This window comes from Rutidosis leptorrhynchoides, chromosome 8, assembly GCF_046630445.1.
Source record: "Rutidosis leptorrhynchoides isolate AG116_Rl617_1_P2 chromosome 8, CSIRO_AGI_Rlap_v1, whole genome shotgun sequence".
Taxonomy (NCBI): Eukaryota; Viridiplantae; Streptophyta; class Magnoliopsida; order Asterales; family Asteraceae; genus Rutidosis; species Rutidosis leptorrhynchoides.
In genome coordinates this window covers 278,929,818-278,940,757 of record NC_092340.1, presented here as the reverse complement: position 1 = coordinate 278,940,757, position 10,940 = coordinate 278,929,818, and positions in this window count along the sequence as shown.

Genomic DNA, 10,940 nt, shown 5'->3' with positions numbered 1-10,940 from the left:
TTCTTAGAACATTAACCATGTTCATTCTGAAATTCATATCTACGGATTCTGGACCATTACATGCGGTGCTTAATGGCAAGAAGAGAAAACAAAAGAATGAAGCTCCAAAATAGAATGGGAGTATAAATCGCAGCAAATAGAAGGGTGCATTAACTGTGGATGACAATGATTATAGAAGACAGAAGCAGGGACTTCGAAATATAAAGGAGGATATAAACCCAAACGACAACCCAGAAATTATAAACCGTATATATCAATACATATAGCAATATAAAGACACGGGAGGACTAAAAACACTATAAAACCAAGAGTATAGTAGAAGTAAATATATTCTTCCGGGGGCAGATGAAAGAGAAGAATGACAGATATGAAGGTTAGGAGTATATCAAGAATTAGAACTGGATGCAGCATATTGACGAATGTTTTAAAGTATGAGTTGAGGGAGAAAGAATAGAAGGTGTGAGTTGTAAGGAAACGAAGGGGGTGGATTTATAGTAAAATATCCGACAGAGCAATCAAAACGGATTATCGCATTTAAAGCGGATCCTAATTTCCTTAATTACCGAAGAATCAAATCTTATTACGAAGAATTTCTCCAAATCTTTTGAACTCCGGTAATCAACCCATTTACGTCAAAAGATATGATGAAACTTACTTTTCTCATTTCATTTTTTTTTGTGATAGCTTCACTCGTACTCTTTACAAAATCGAGTTGTATTATCCAAATTACTCGCTGATGATAAAAATCTAATTTTCAGCTCGTATACGTCATGAAAACATACTTATTGTCAGCCATGACCATTCCAATCAAATTTCAGGACGAAATTTCTTTAACGGGTAGGTACTGTGACGACCCGGAAATTTCCGACCAAATTTAAAGTTGATCTTTATATGTTTCCGACACGATAAGCAAAGTCTGTTAGGTTGAGTCTCAAAAATTTTGAACTATTTCATATATTCATTTAACCTTCGACCATTTTCGACGATTCACGAACAACTATTTGTAAATAAATATGTGTGTATATATATAAATAATAATTGGAAGTATAATTTGAAATATTGAATGTTGTTGTTATGAAATATGATATTATAATAATTATTATTTAAAACATAACTATATATACATAAAAGTATATTAAAAATAAATATTAACTGATTGTAATGCTCGTTTGATGTTCCGATTGATATTAGATAAGTCTAAATTTAAACTTATATAATTTTAAAATAAACGGTGATCCAAAAATGAGTTATATGAATCATAGGCCTATTGAAAAATATATTTAGAAGCTAAATAATAAATTTTAACACTTTTTATATTTTTACCTGGGATCGAGCGCAGACAGTGATGTAATTTTTATTTAGTAGCTAATAATCAAATTTTACATCATAATGACTTAAATAAATAAATAAATATATTTAATTTAAAAATTTGGGATTTTTCTGAGACCTTTTTATCCGCCACTGATTTAACAACGGACCACGATTTTCAGTCCGTGAATTAAATAGTAGACGACGGCTAATATTATCACACGTACTTACTAACATTTGATATTATAATCATATTATTATTTTATTTTATTTTTATATTATATGTGTATATTAAAATATCACAACCTGTGAGCTGGAATGCATGTAGATCTCTTAATACATTAAATTAGGAATATGTTTGCATAGTTTATAGGAATCTTGACAAATTAGCCATTTGAGTGATGTCCCATTAACCCGTCCCTGTTCCCTGTTTGTTTACCTGTTTGACAAATATCTGTGAACCAAATTATGAGTTTGGTATTGAAGAGATATATACATATACATTACATACATATTAATCTATCACCCTCTTCACCATTCTTAACTTCTTTATTTTTTTCTCTGCACATTGAGATGTTAATACGATCGATTACTAATTCTCAAAACCAAAACACAACCTCGTCTCTTGTTCCCTCTTAAACTCGAATCCAAACTACCATATCTTTTATCTTCTTTTTGTTTTCTGTTTGCTGATTAATCGAACTCAGCTGCTACTGCTATGAGTATTCTGTCTCAACAATAACTCCAAGAATCACCCAACAATTACCTTGTAAGTTACTGCTATTTTCTTTTTATTTTTTCTACCATTATTCTTGATGTCATATATTAATCCTAACCCTAACCACCTTCACTAAACCATATTCATTTAATCACCACTTCGTTCACTTTTGTTTTGCTCGATCAACACCCGGAACAACACCTCCACACGCCACATTTGTTGAACCACAATCACCTTCGGCCACCATACACTAAAACACGCCATCACCTTTGCTTAAAAACCACCAACCAAGAATCATCAATAAACCACCACCATCAAATCACAAACCCACCAATTACTCGACTGTTTCTATTTTCTATTCACCATCGAAACACCTCCCATCTAAAACCCACTTAATTTCTATCCAGGAACCACACAACAAACCTGCTGTTTTCCAGCCTCATCACACCACCAAGCCTGCTCGAAACCTGCTGCGTTTTATACTATTATTGTTTCTGTAAACAGCCATCAAAACACCACCACAAACAAACCTGTTTCTGAACAGCTATAATTGATGAACAGTGTTGCTGCTATTTTGTAGATGGATAATGTGAGTGACGATGAAGAATACGAGAAACATGTAGTCTGCAATTGAGGCATTCGATTCTATTTGCTACTACATATTCTTTCTTGTGGCCGACAGTTGTTAAATAAATAACCCCACATAAAGTTATAACTTCCAGCTGTTATTCACGATACAGATATTAAATTTAAATGGACTTGGTTTAATTAGTTCTTGGGCCGTGACATAATCATCATAAGGTTTTGGGGCTATGGGCTTGCTTGTTTAATGGATCAAGCTATATTTTTTTTTGCTGTTGTCACTGTTTGGTCGATGCGTGGTTGCTACGGCTGCAACCCTACTTGTTTCTAGTCCAACTTCTTCCAAACTTATTTAATAATATGAAAATGATAATGGTACTGATGATGAAATGAGATGATGATGGTCACGATGGTACGATGTATGATTGGTGTTAATAAAGACAATGATGATCCGTCATGTTTATGAATGATTATGACATCGATGTAAAGATGATGATTATGATATATTAAGATTTTGATTAAGTGTTAATGATACATGAATGATGATGGAAGTTGAAGTAGATAATGATGTTAAAATGAAGAAGATGAAAACAGAAATTAAGACAAAAGAATTTAAATTCCTTCTTAAGACAGAAATGAAAGAATAGAGAAGTGGTTTGGAGTGTTGGTGGGGAACGAGAGGTCTTGGGTTCGAAACTTGGCCTAGGTGAGTGTATATTTTTTTATGAAAGCTGGGCTGTTGTCAAAGTGAGGTGTTAGGCCGTATATATAAAATTTCTAGTTGGGCCGATTAATCGCTGTTGGGCTGAAGGGTTTGGGCCAGATTATTGAAATGTTGTCAAGTTAAGTTAGTTTAAAGAAAAGGAAGATGAAAACAGAAGAAACTTTTAAATTTATATGGGGTTCGTATACATTCAGAAGAGCTGAGATAGTGTAGTAGTTAAGGGTGTTAGCGGGTTAGCGGAAGGTCGTGGGTTCAAACCCGGGCTTGGGCTTTCTTTTTAAGGGCTATTTCTTTGAGGTAGTTATTTATTTATTTATTTATTATAATAATAATAATAATAATAATAATAATTATTATTATTATTATTATTATTATTATTATTATTATTATTATTATTATTATTATTATTATTATTATTACTATACTAATATAAATATTATATTTTTCATTAAAATGAGTATTACGATTATCATTACTATTATTATTATTAATATCATTATTATTGTCATTATTAGAAAAATTATTAGTTTTATTTAAAGTAACATGATTATTAAGATTATCATTTTTATCAAAATTATTATTAGTATTATCATTATTAACATATATCATATTATTATTATTATAAGTATTATTTTTATTATTATAACTATTTTTTTACATTATTATTTTTATTTTTATCATTATTATTAATAATATTATTATTTTAATATTATCATAATTATTTTAACAAACAAAAGATATTTATATAAAAATAAAGTTACTATTTTAAATGCTTTTGCAATATATATTTTTGGGACTGAGAATAAATGCGCTGCTTTTATAAATGCTTTACGAAATAGACACAAGTAATCGAAACTACATTCTATGGTTGGATTATCGAATCGAATATCACCCTTTTTAGTCTGGTAATCTAAGAATTGGGGAACAGAAACCTAATTGACGCGAATCCTAAAGATAGATCTATTGGGCCTAAAAACCCCATCCGGGTTACGGATGCTTTAGTACTTCGATTTTATCATGTCCGATGAGAGTCCCGGAATGATAGGGATATTCTAGACGCGTTTTGTTAATGTCGATTACCAGGTGTTCACCATACGAATGAATTTTTAATTCACGGGTTACGCGTATTATTTTGTACTCGGGTTATGTGTACAATTAAATATCTGAAAATCTTGTGGTCTATTAAAATTATGGAAATGATTGATTACGATAAACTAATGAACTCACCAACCTTTTGTTTGACACTTTAAAGCATGTTTATTCTCAGGTATGAAAGAAATCTTCCGCTGTGCATTTGCTCATTTTAGAGATATTACTTGGAGTCATTCATGACATATTTCAAAAGACGTTGCATTCGAGTCGTTGAGTTCATCAAGATTATTATTAAGTCAGTGAAAGTTTGATATACTATGAAATGGTATGCATGCCTGTCAACTTTCGATGAAATGAAAGTTTGTTTTTTAAAAACGAATGCAATGTTTGTAAAATGTATCATTTAGAGGTCAAATACCTCACAATGTAATCATATGTTATTGTATTCATCCTTATGAATTAGGACGGGTCGCTTCACCTTTTGGTTGACACTTTAAAGCATGTTTATTCTCAGGTATGAAAGAAATCTTCCGTTGTGCATTTGCTCATTTTATAGATATTAATTGGTGTCATTCATGACATATTTCAAAAGACGTTGCATTCGAGTCGTTTAGTTCATCAAGATTATTACTAAGTCAATTATAGTTGGATATATTATGAAAGGGTATCCATGCTGTCAACTTTCGATGTGAAGAAAGTTTGTCTTTTAAAAACGAATGCAATGTTTGTAAAATGTATCATATAGAGGTCAAGTACCTCGTGATATAACCAAATTTAATGTATTCGTCCAGATGGATTAGGACGGGTCATTAAATGATTCATCAGAAAATTGATAATCTTCCCAATATTTTTCTTCCTCGGCGGAAACACCACAAACCATTTTTAGTTTTGGTCCATTGGTTGAAGATTTTCTTTTATTTAACAGTTTTTCTGTGATTTTTATCATTTCCTCCTCCGGAACTTCTTCTTCTTCCGGTTCCTCTTCTTCTAGTTCCTCATCTTATTCTGGAATTTGTGAATCTTCTCAAAATACATTCGACTCTTCATTATTATTAGGTGAGTCGATGGGATTTGTACTAGAGGTAGACATCTATCACACAATATCAAACACGTTAAGAGATTAATATAGCACATAATATTTACATGTAAAAATATATAGTTTCCAACGAAAGTGTTAAGCAATCGTTTTTAAAGTAAACACAGTCGAAGTCCAGACTCACTAATGCATCCTAACAAACTCGGTTAGACACACTAATGCAAATTTCTGGTTCTCTAAGACCAACGCTCGGACACCAACTGAAATGTCTCTGATGTTAAAGCGAAGGGGTACAAAATAGTTATATTTTTACTACAAAATGCTATTAAATACGATACAATTTTACACAAGTTATTTATTTATTTATAGAGTGGATATACCTAAACCTTGCTACAACACTTATAGGCAGTGTACCTAATCATACAGTAGTGTAGTTTTTAGTAAGTCCGGTTCGTTCCATAGGGATCTTAGCCAAGTTTAACGCTATATTTTTAAAAACTATATTTGTAAAAATTTTAAAAATATAAATATATATATAAGTAGTATTATTATTATAAAAAGGGGGTTTTTACCGTTTAATGACCGGTTTGTCGATTTTAAAACTTAAGTCGCAGTTAAAACCTAATGTAAAATTTTAAAAATAAATATAACTTAATTTTAAGCGTAAAGTAAATAACGATAATAAAAATGCGATAAATAAAATGACGATAAATAAAATTGCGATAATTAAAAAGTACGATAATTAAAAGTGCATTTAAATAAAATGACAGTAAATAAAATTGCGATAATTAAAAGTGCAATTAAATATGAAATAAAGGAATTATGCTTATTAAACTTCCGTAATCATGATGTTTGACGTGTTGATTTTAGTTTATTACCATGGGTTAATTGTCCTTTGTCCTGGATTATTCAATAGGTCCGCCTGGTTTTTGTCCATAACAGTCCATCAGTCATAAATATAAAGTGCGAGTGTCCTCGTCAAATTATCCTTATATCCGAAGTTAAATATTCTAACTAATTAGGGACTTAAACTATAATTACACCAATTTTCCTTGTATATAATTCACCCCTATTTTAATAAGTCCATTGACTATTAATCCATTCCCATGTCCGGTTAAATGAACGATTATTAGTACTTATAAATATCCTGCCCATCGTGTCCGATCGAGTGTATATGGTTATTTATAGGTACGTCCAATTGTAAATCTTTATATTAAATTAACGAACTATCATTCAATTAAACAAATATAAAGCCCATTAATAGCCCATAGTCTAATTTCCACAATTGTCGTTCTTTTGTCCAAATGCCAATTATGGTACAAAGCCCAATTACCCCATTTTAATATTTAGCCCAACATCACGATTACTTCGGCTTAAATAAGCATAATAATAACTTAGCTACGAGACATTAATTTAAAAAGGTTGAACATAACTTACAATGATTAATAATAGCGTAGCGTTACACGGACAGAATTTCAACTTACACCCTTACAACATTCGCTAACATACCCTTACGTTGAGATAGAGAGATAGATGGTATTGATGCTCGAGCAAAAGACTGCCTTTTATAGGAATGTGGGCAGAAAAAGTTGGCCATGCGATCGCATGGATTTCCTTTGCATTTTCCATGCGATCGCATGGAGCAGGAATCCAGCTCACATTTTTTTGTCTTATAATTTGCCGACGGTTTATATATATATAATATATATATATATATATATATATATATATATATATATATATATATATATATATATATATATATATATATATATATATATATATATATATATATATATATATATATATATATATATATATATATATATATATATATATATATATATATATTAAGAATTATTTATATATTATATTATATTTATGTGCATAGTTGACTTGTAATTTTTAGTCCGCTGCGTCAAGCGTTGAGAGTTGACTCTGGTCCTGGTTTCAGATTTTCAAACGACCTTGCGTACTATTTAATATCTTGTACTTTGAGTTTCGCGGCTTGTACTCTTGTAATTTCTAGACGTTTCTCATCAATAATTTGAACCACTTGGATTGTACTTTATACTTTTGAGCTTTTTGGTCGTTTGTGTCTTCAATTCGTCGAATCTGTCTTTTGTCTTCACCTTTTATTATTTAAACGAATATCACTTGTAAATAGAACAATTGCAACTAAAAGCTTATCTTTCTTGAGGGATAATGCTATAAAATATATGTTCGTTTTTACCATTATCAAATATTCCCACACTTGAGCGTTGCTTTTCCTCAAGCAATATAGTCTTGAAATAAAAAATACTAGAATCATTTCTTTATTCTTCACACTCTGTACATCAGTGATTTCGATTTGGCGGGATGAACAATGATAGTAACGTTGTGGTTTACAGTCCCACATGACTATAAAAATTTAGATCCTTTAGGAAATTAGATCTTTATGAAAACATTTGATCTTTTAAAAATTAAATCTAGCTTTTATCCTAGATAAGTTTTCCGGAATAACCCTTCTCTGGTGTTTTCGAAATTGTTTTTGTGGGTTTTGTGGGTTTCAGATTTGAAAATTTTAGCTCAAAACTTATGGTTTTGTGTCACCCACTTGCTAACCTTGTATTGGGAAAGCAACACGTCCAGTTTACTTGCTCCGTATATTACCTTTCGGTAAACTACCGTTCGGTTGTAAAGGAAAGCGTTGAACAAGAAACTGTTGACGCGATGTCGAATGACATGCAGATGTTCATGGTCTAAAACGTGTCGGATGCAGTTACTATCCTTTGTAGGAGCAATAGTAAAGATCACCCTATGATTTTTCGGTCTGGCACAAGGTCCTGTCTTCGACCATGCTATGCAACCACCATTCTTACGGTTGACACCCGATTTGGTTCAGGTGACCTAATGAATTCCAGGTGAATTCCTAGGATTTTACGTTCAATGGTAATGAACGCATTGAAAATAGGTTTTCAGAAAACAAATCGGTTTAATTTGATCAAAATATTTTCTTGTTCAAGCTCGAGTGTAGATATCATCGAATTCCATGAGTTTGTAATTCTCAATCTTTAAAAATCAATCTCAAGGATTGAGTAATATCAGTCTTAAAAGCTGATTTTTGATCTTTATGGAGATTATCCTTTCTGGGGGTCTGATTCATTAGTCTTATCAAGCTAATTTGCACGGCGCCCTCCCCATTTTACGAGACAGATACTCTCATGGTTAGGATAAGTCTGACCACATGGCGACCCTGTTTGATTCTGAGGTCCGTGGATTTCCAGCTGATTTTCGAGAAAAATTTTCAAGGTTTTTCATAGACTCTACAACTAGTTTGGACGACAACTTCCTGACCTAAATCAAGAAGCGCGTGTCTTTTTCGGAAGACTTTACTTCCTTTTAATGATGGAATTGATTCATCGTGCAGATCCATCTTTCTTTCAAAGGTATTACAATAAATCGGGTAAAACTGATTAAAATCGTCCAAAACAAAAGTACCTGTAATAATATTGTACAAACATATATGATACGTGTTTTAAATAACTTGGTAAATTCTTCCCACACTTAGCTTTTATTTATTTTTTTCTTTGTCTTTTTATTCTCCTCTATTCCATTTTAAATGAATTCTAACGTTTTAGGTTGTTTCTCCATTTATGTTCTCTCCGAGGCAACAATAATTTCGGTATTAACACCTAGTTTTATCGTTCATAAATATGTATAAACATGATTTTGAATTCATTTAGTTGAAAAATTTTCAAATTTTCACAAAATTTGACAATTAAACTAAGTGTAAACCCGAGAGAATTTATAACCCTTCCCCACACTTAAGATCATGCAATGCCCTCATTTGCATGAAATCAGTAAAAATTTAAATTCATGAGAGTGATTAATGTAGAAAAGTGATTAAAAATACCGAGTTTGCAAACATATTATTTTATATCACATTTGATATTTTGCATCTTGTCGTCAAAATTAGTAGCTTTTGCTGAACTTTACCCTGTTTTGTACATAAGATAAACTACAAACATATATATATATATATATATATATATATATATATATATATATATATATATATATATATATATATATATATATATATATATATATATATACCTTTATTTATAAAAACCTTTATTTATTAAAACAATTTAAATGAATAATTTTTTTAAAATTTTGTTTCCTTTTACTTTAGGTAGTTTCGGTATGTTTACCTAGTCCGTTCCTCGACAAAATTTAAAATTTGTCGTTTTTAAAGCGATTGTTTTAAAAGAAAAGATTTTTGGGTTTTTTATTTTTTTGGTATACTTTAGATCAATAAAATTAAAAATAATGATAACAAAATTTTTCGCCCCGCCCTCGGGTAAAGCAATTTCGGTTTCATGACCTAGTCTTCAAATTACGATGAATTTTAGAAATCATTTTTTTTAAACTTAGTGAAATAAAGTAAATTTTTTTAAAAAAATTCACACAAAACTTAAATTTAAAAATCATATTAATTTCATATAAAACCTACAAAATAAAAAAAAATTCAGAATGGGGGAAAGAAAACTAGTTCTTTAGTGTCTGCTAGTGGAAAAGACCAATCAAATTCCATTCTCGGAATTACACGAGAACAGAACAACTAACCCTAGACAGCATTATTTCTTAGAACATTTGAATCTCCCCACACTTAGGTAGCTGTGGTGTCGAAATTGTGGTTAACTTCATTGTCAATTTCTCTTGGACCATAATCAACTTGCATATCTGTGACTTTTGCTTTAAGCCATTGGTCGGATTCCTGTGTAATATCCACAAATTCAACTAGTTTTGCCTTTCTCTAGGAGATAGATTGGATACTAACCGGTTACATAACTTAAAGTTCCCCTTGGTTCTAGCATCGCGAATCCGTTTAATAAGTTTCTTCATTGAACTATTAATAACGGAGTCAATTAATTTTGTTTCAACATCGGGGTTCTTTGTTATCAGGTCATCATTAGGTGTTACTTCATCTTCCCCACACTTAGGCATTTTATTATTGCTAAGCACTACCGTTGGATTTGGTAAAACAACATGGTTCTTACATATCATTTTTGTCAGTTCAACGGTTTTGGTTGGTGGAGATTTAGACTTTCGACTCACAAAGGTGATCGATTTTTCATTATTACTAAGTGTCATTCTACCCTCTCTTACATCAAATAACGCCCCGGTAGATGCTAAGAATGGTCGACCTATAATTAGAGGAATGTTTGGGTCCTCTTTCGTGTCAATGACAATAAATTCGACTAAAAAGGTTAAATTACCCACTTGAACGGGTAGGTCGTCAGCAATTCCAACTGGGTGCTTAATGGTTTGATCAAAAAGTCGAACACTCATCTCTGTTGGACTTAACTCGCCTACTCCTAATCTCTTATATAATGAAAGAGGCATAACAGTCACACTCGCACCTAAATCTGCTAGTGCATCATACATGACACAATCACTAAGTAGACAAGGAACAATAAATTCACCCGAATCAC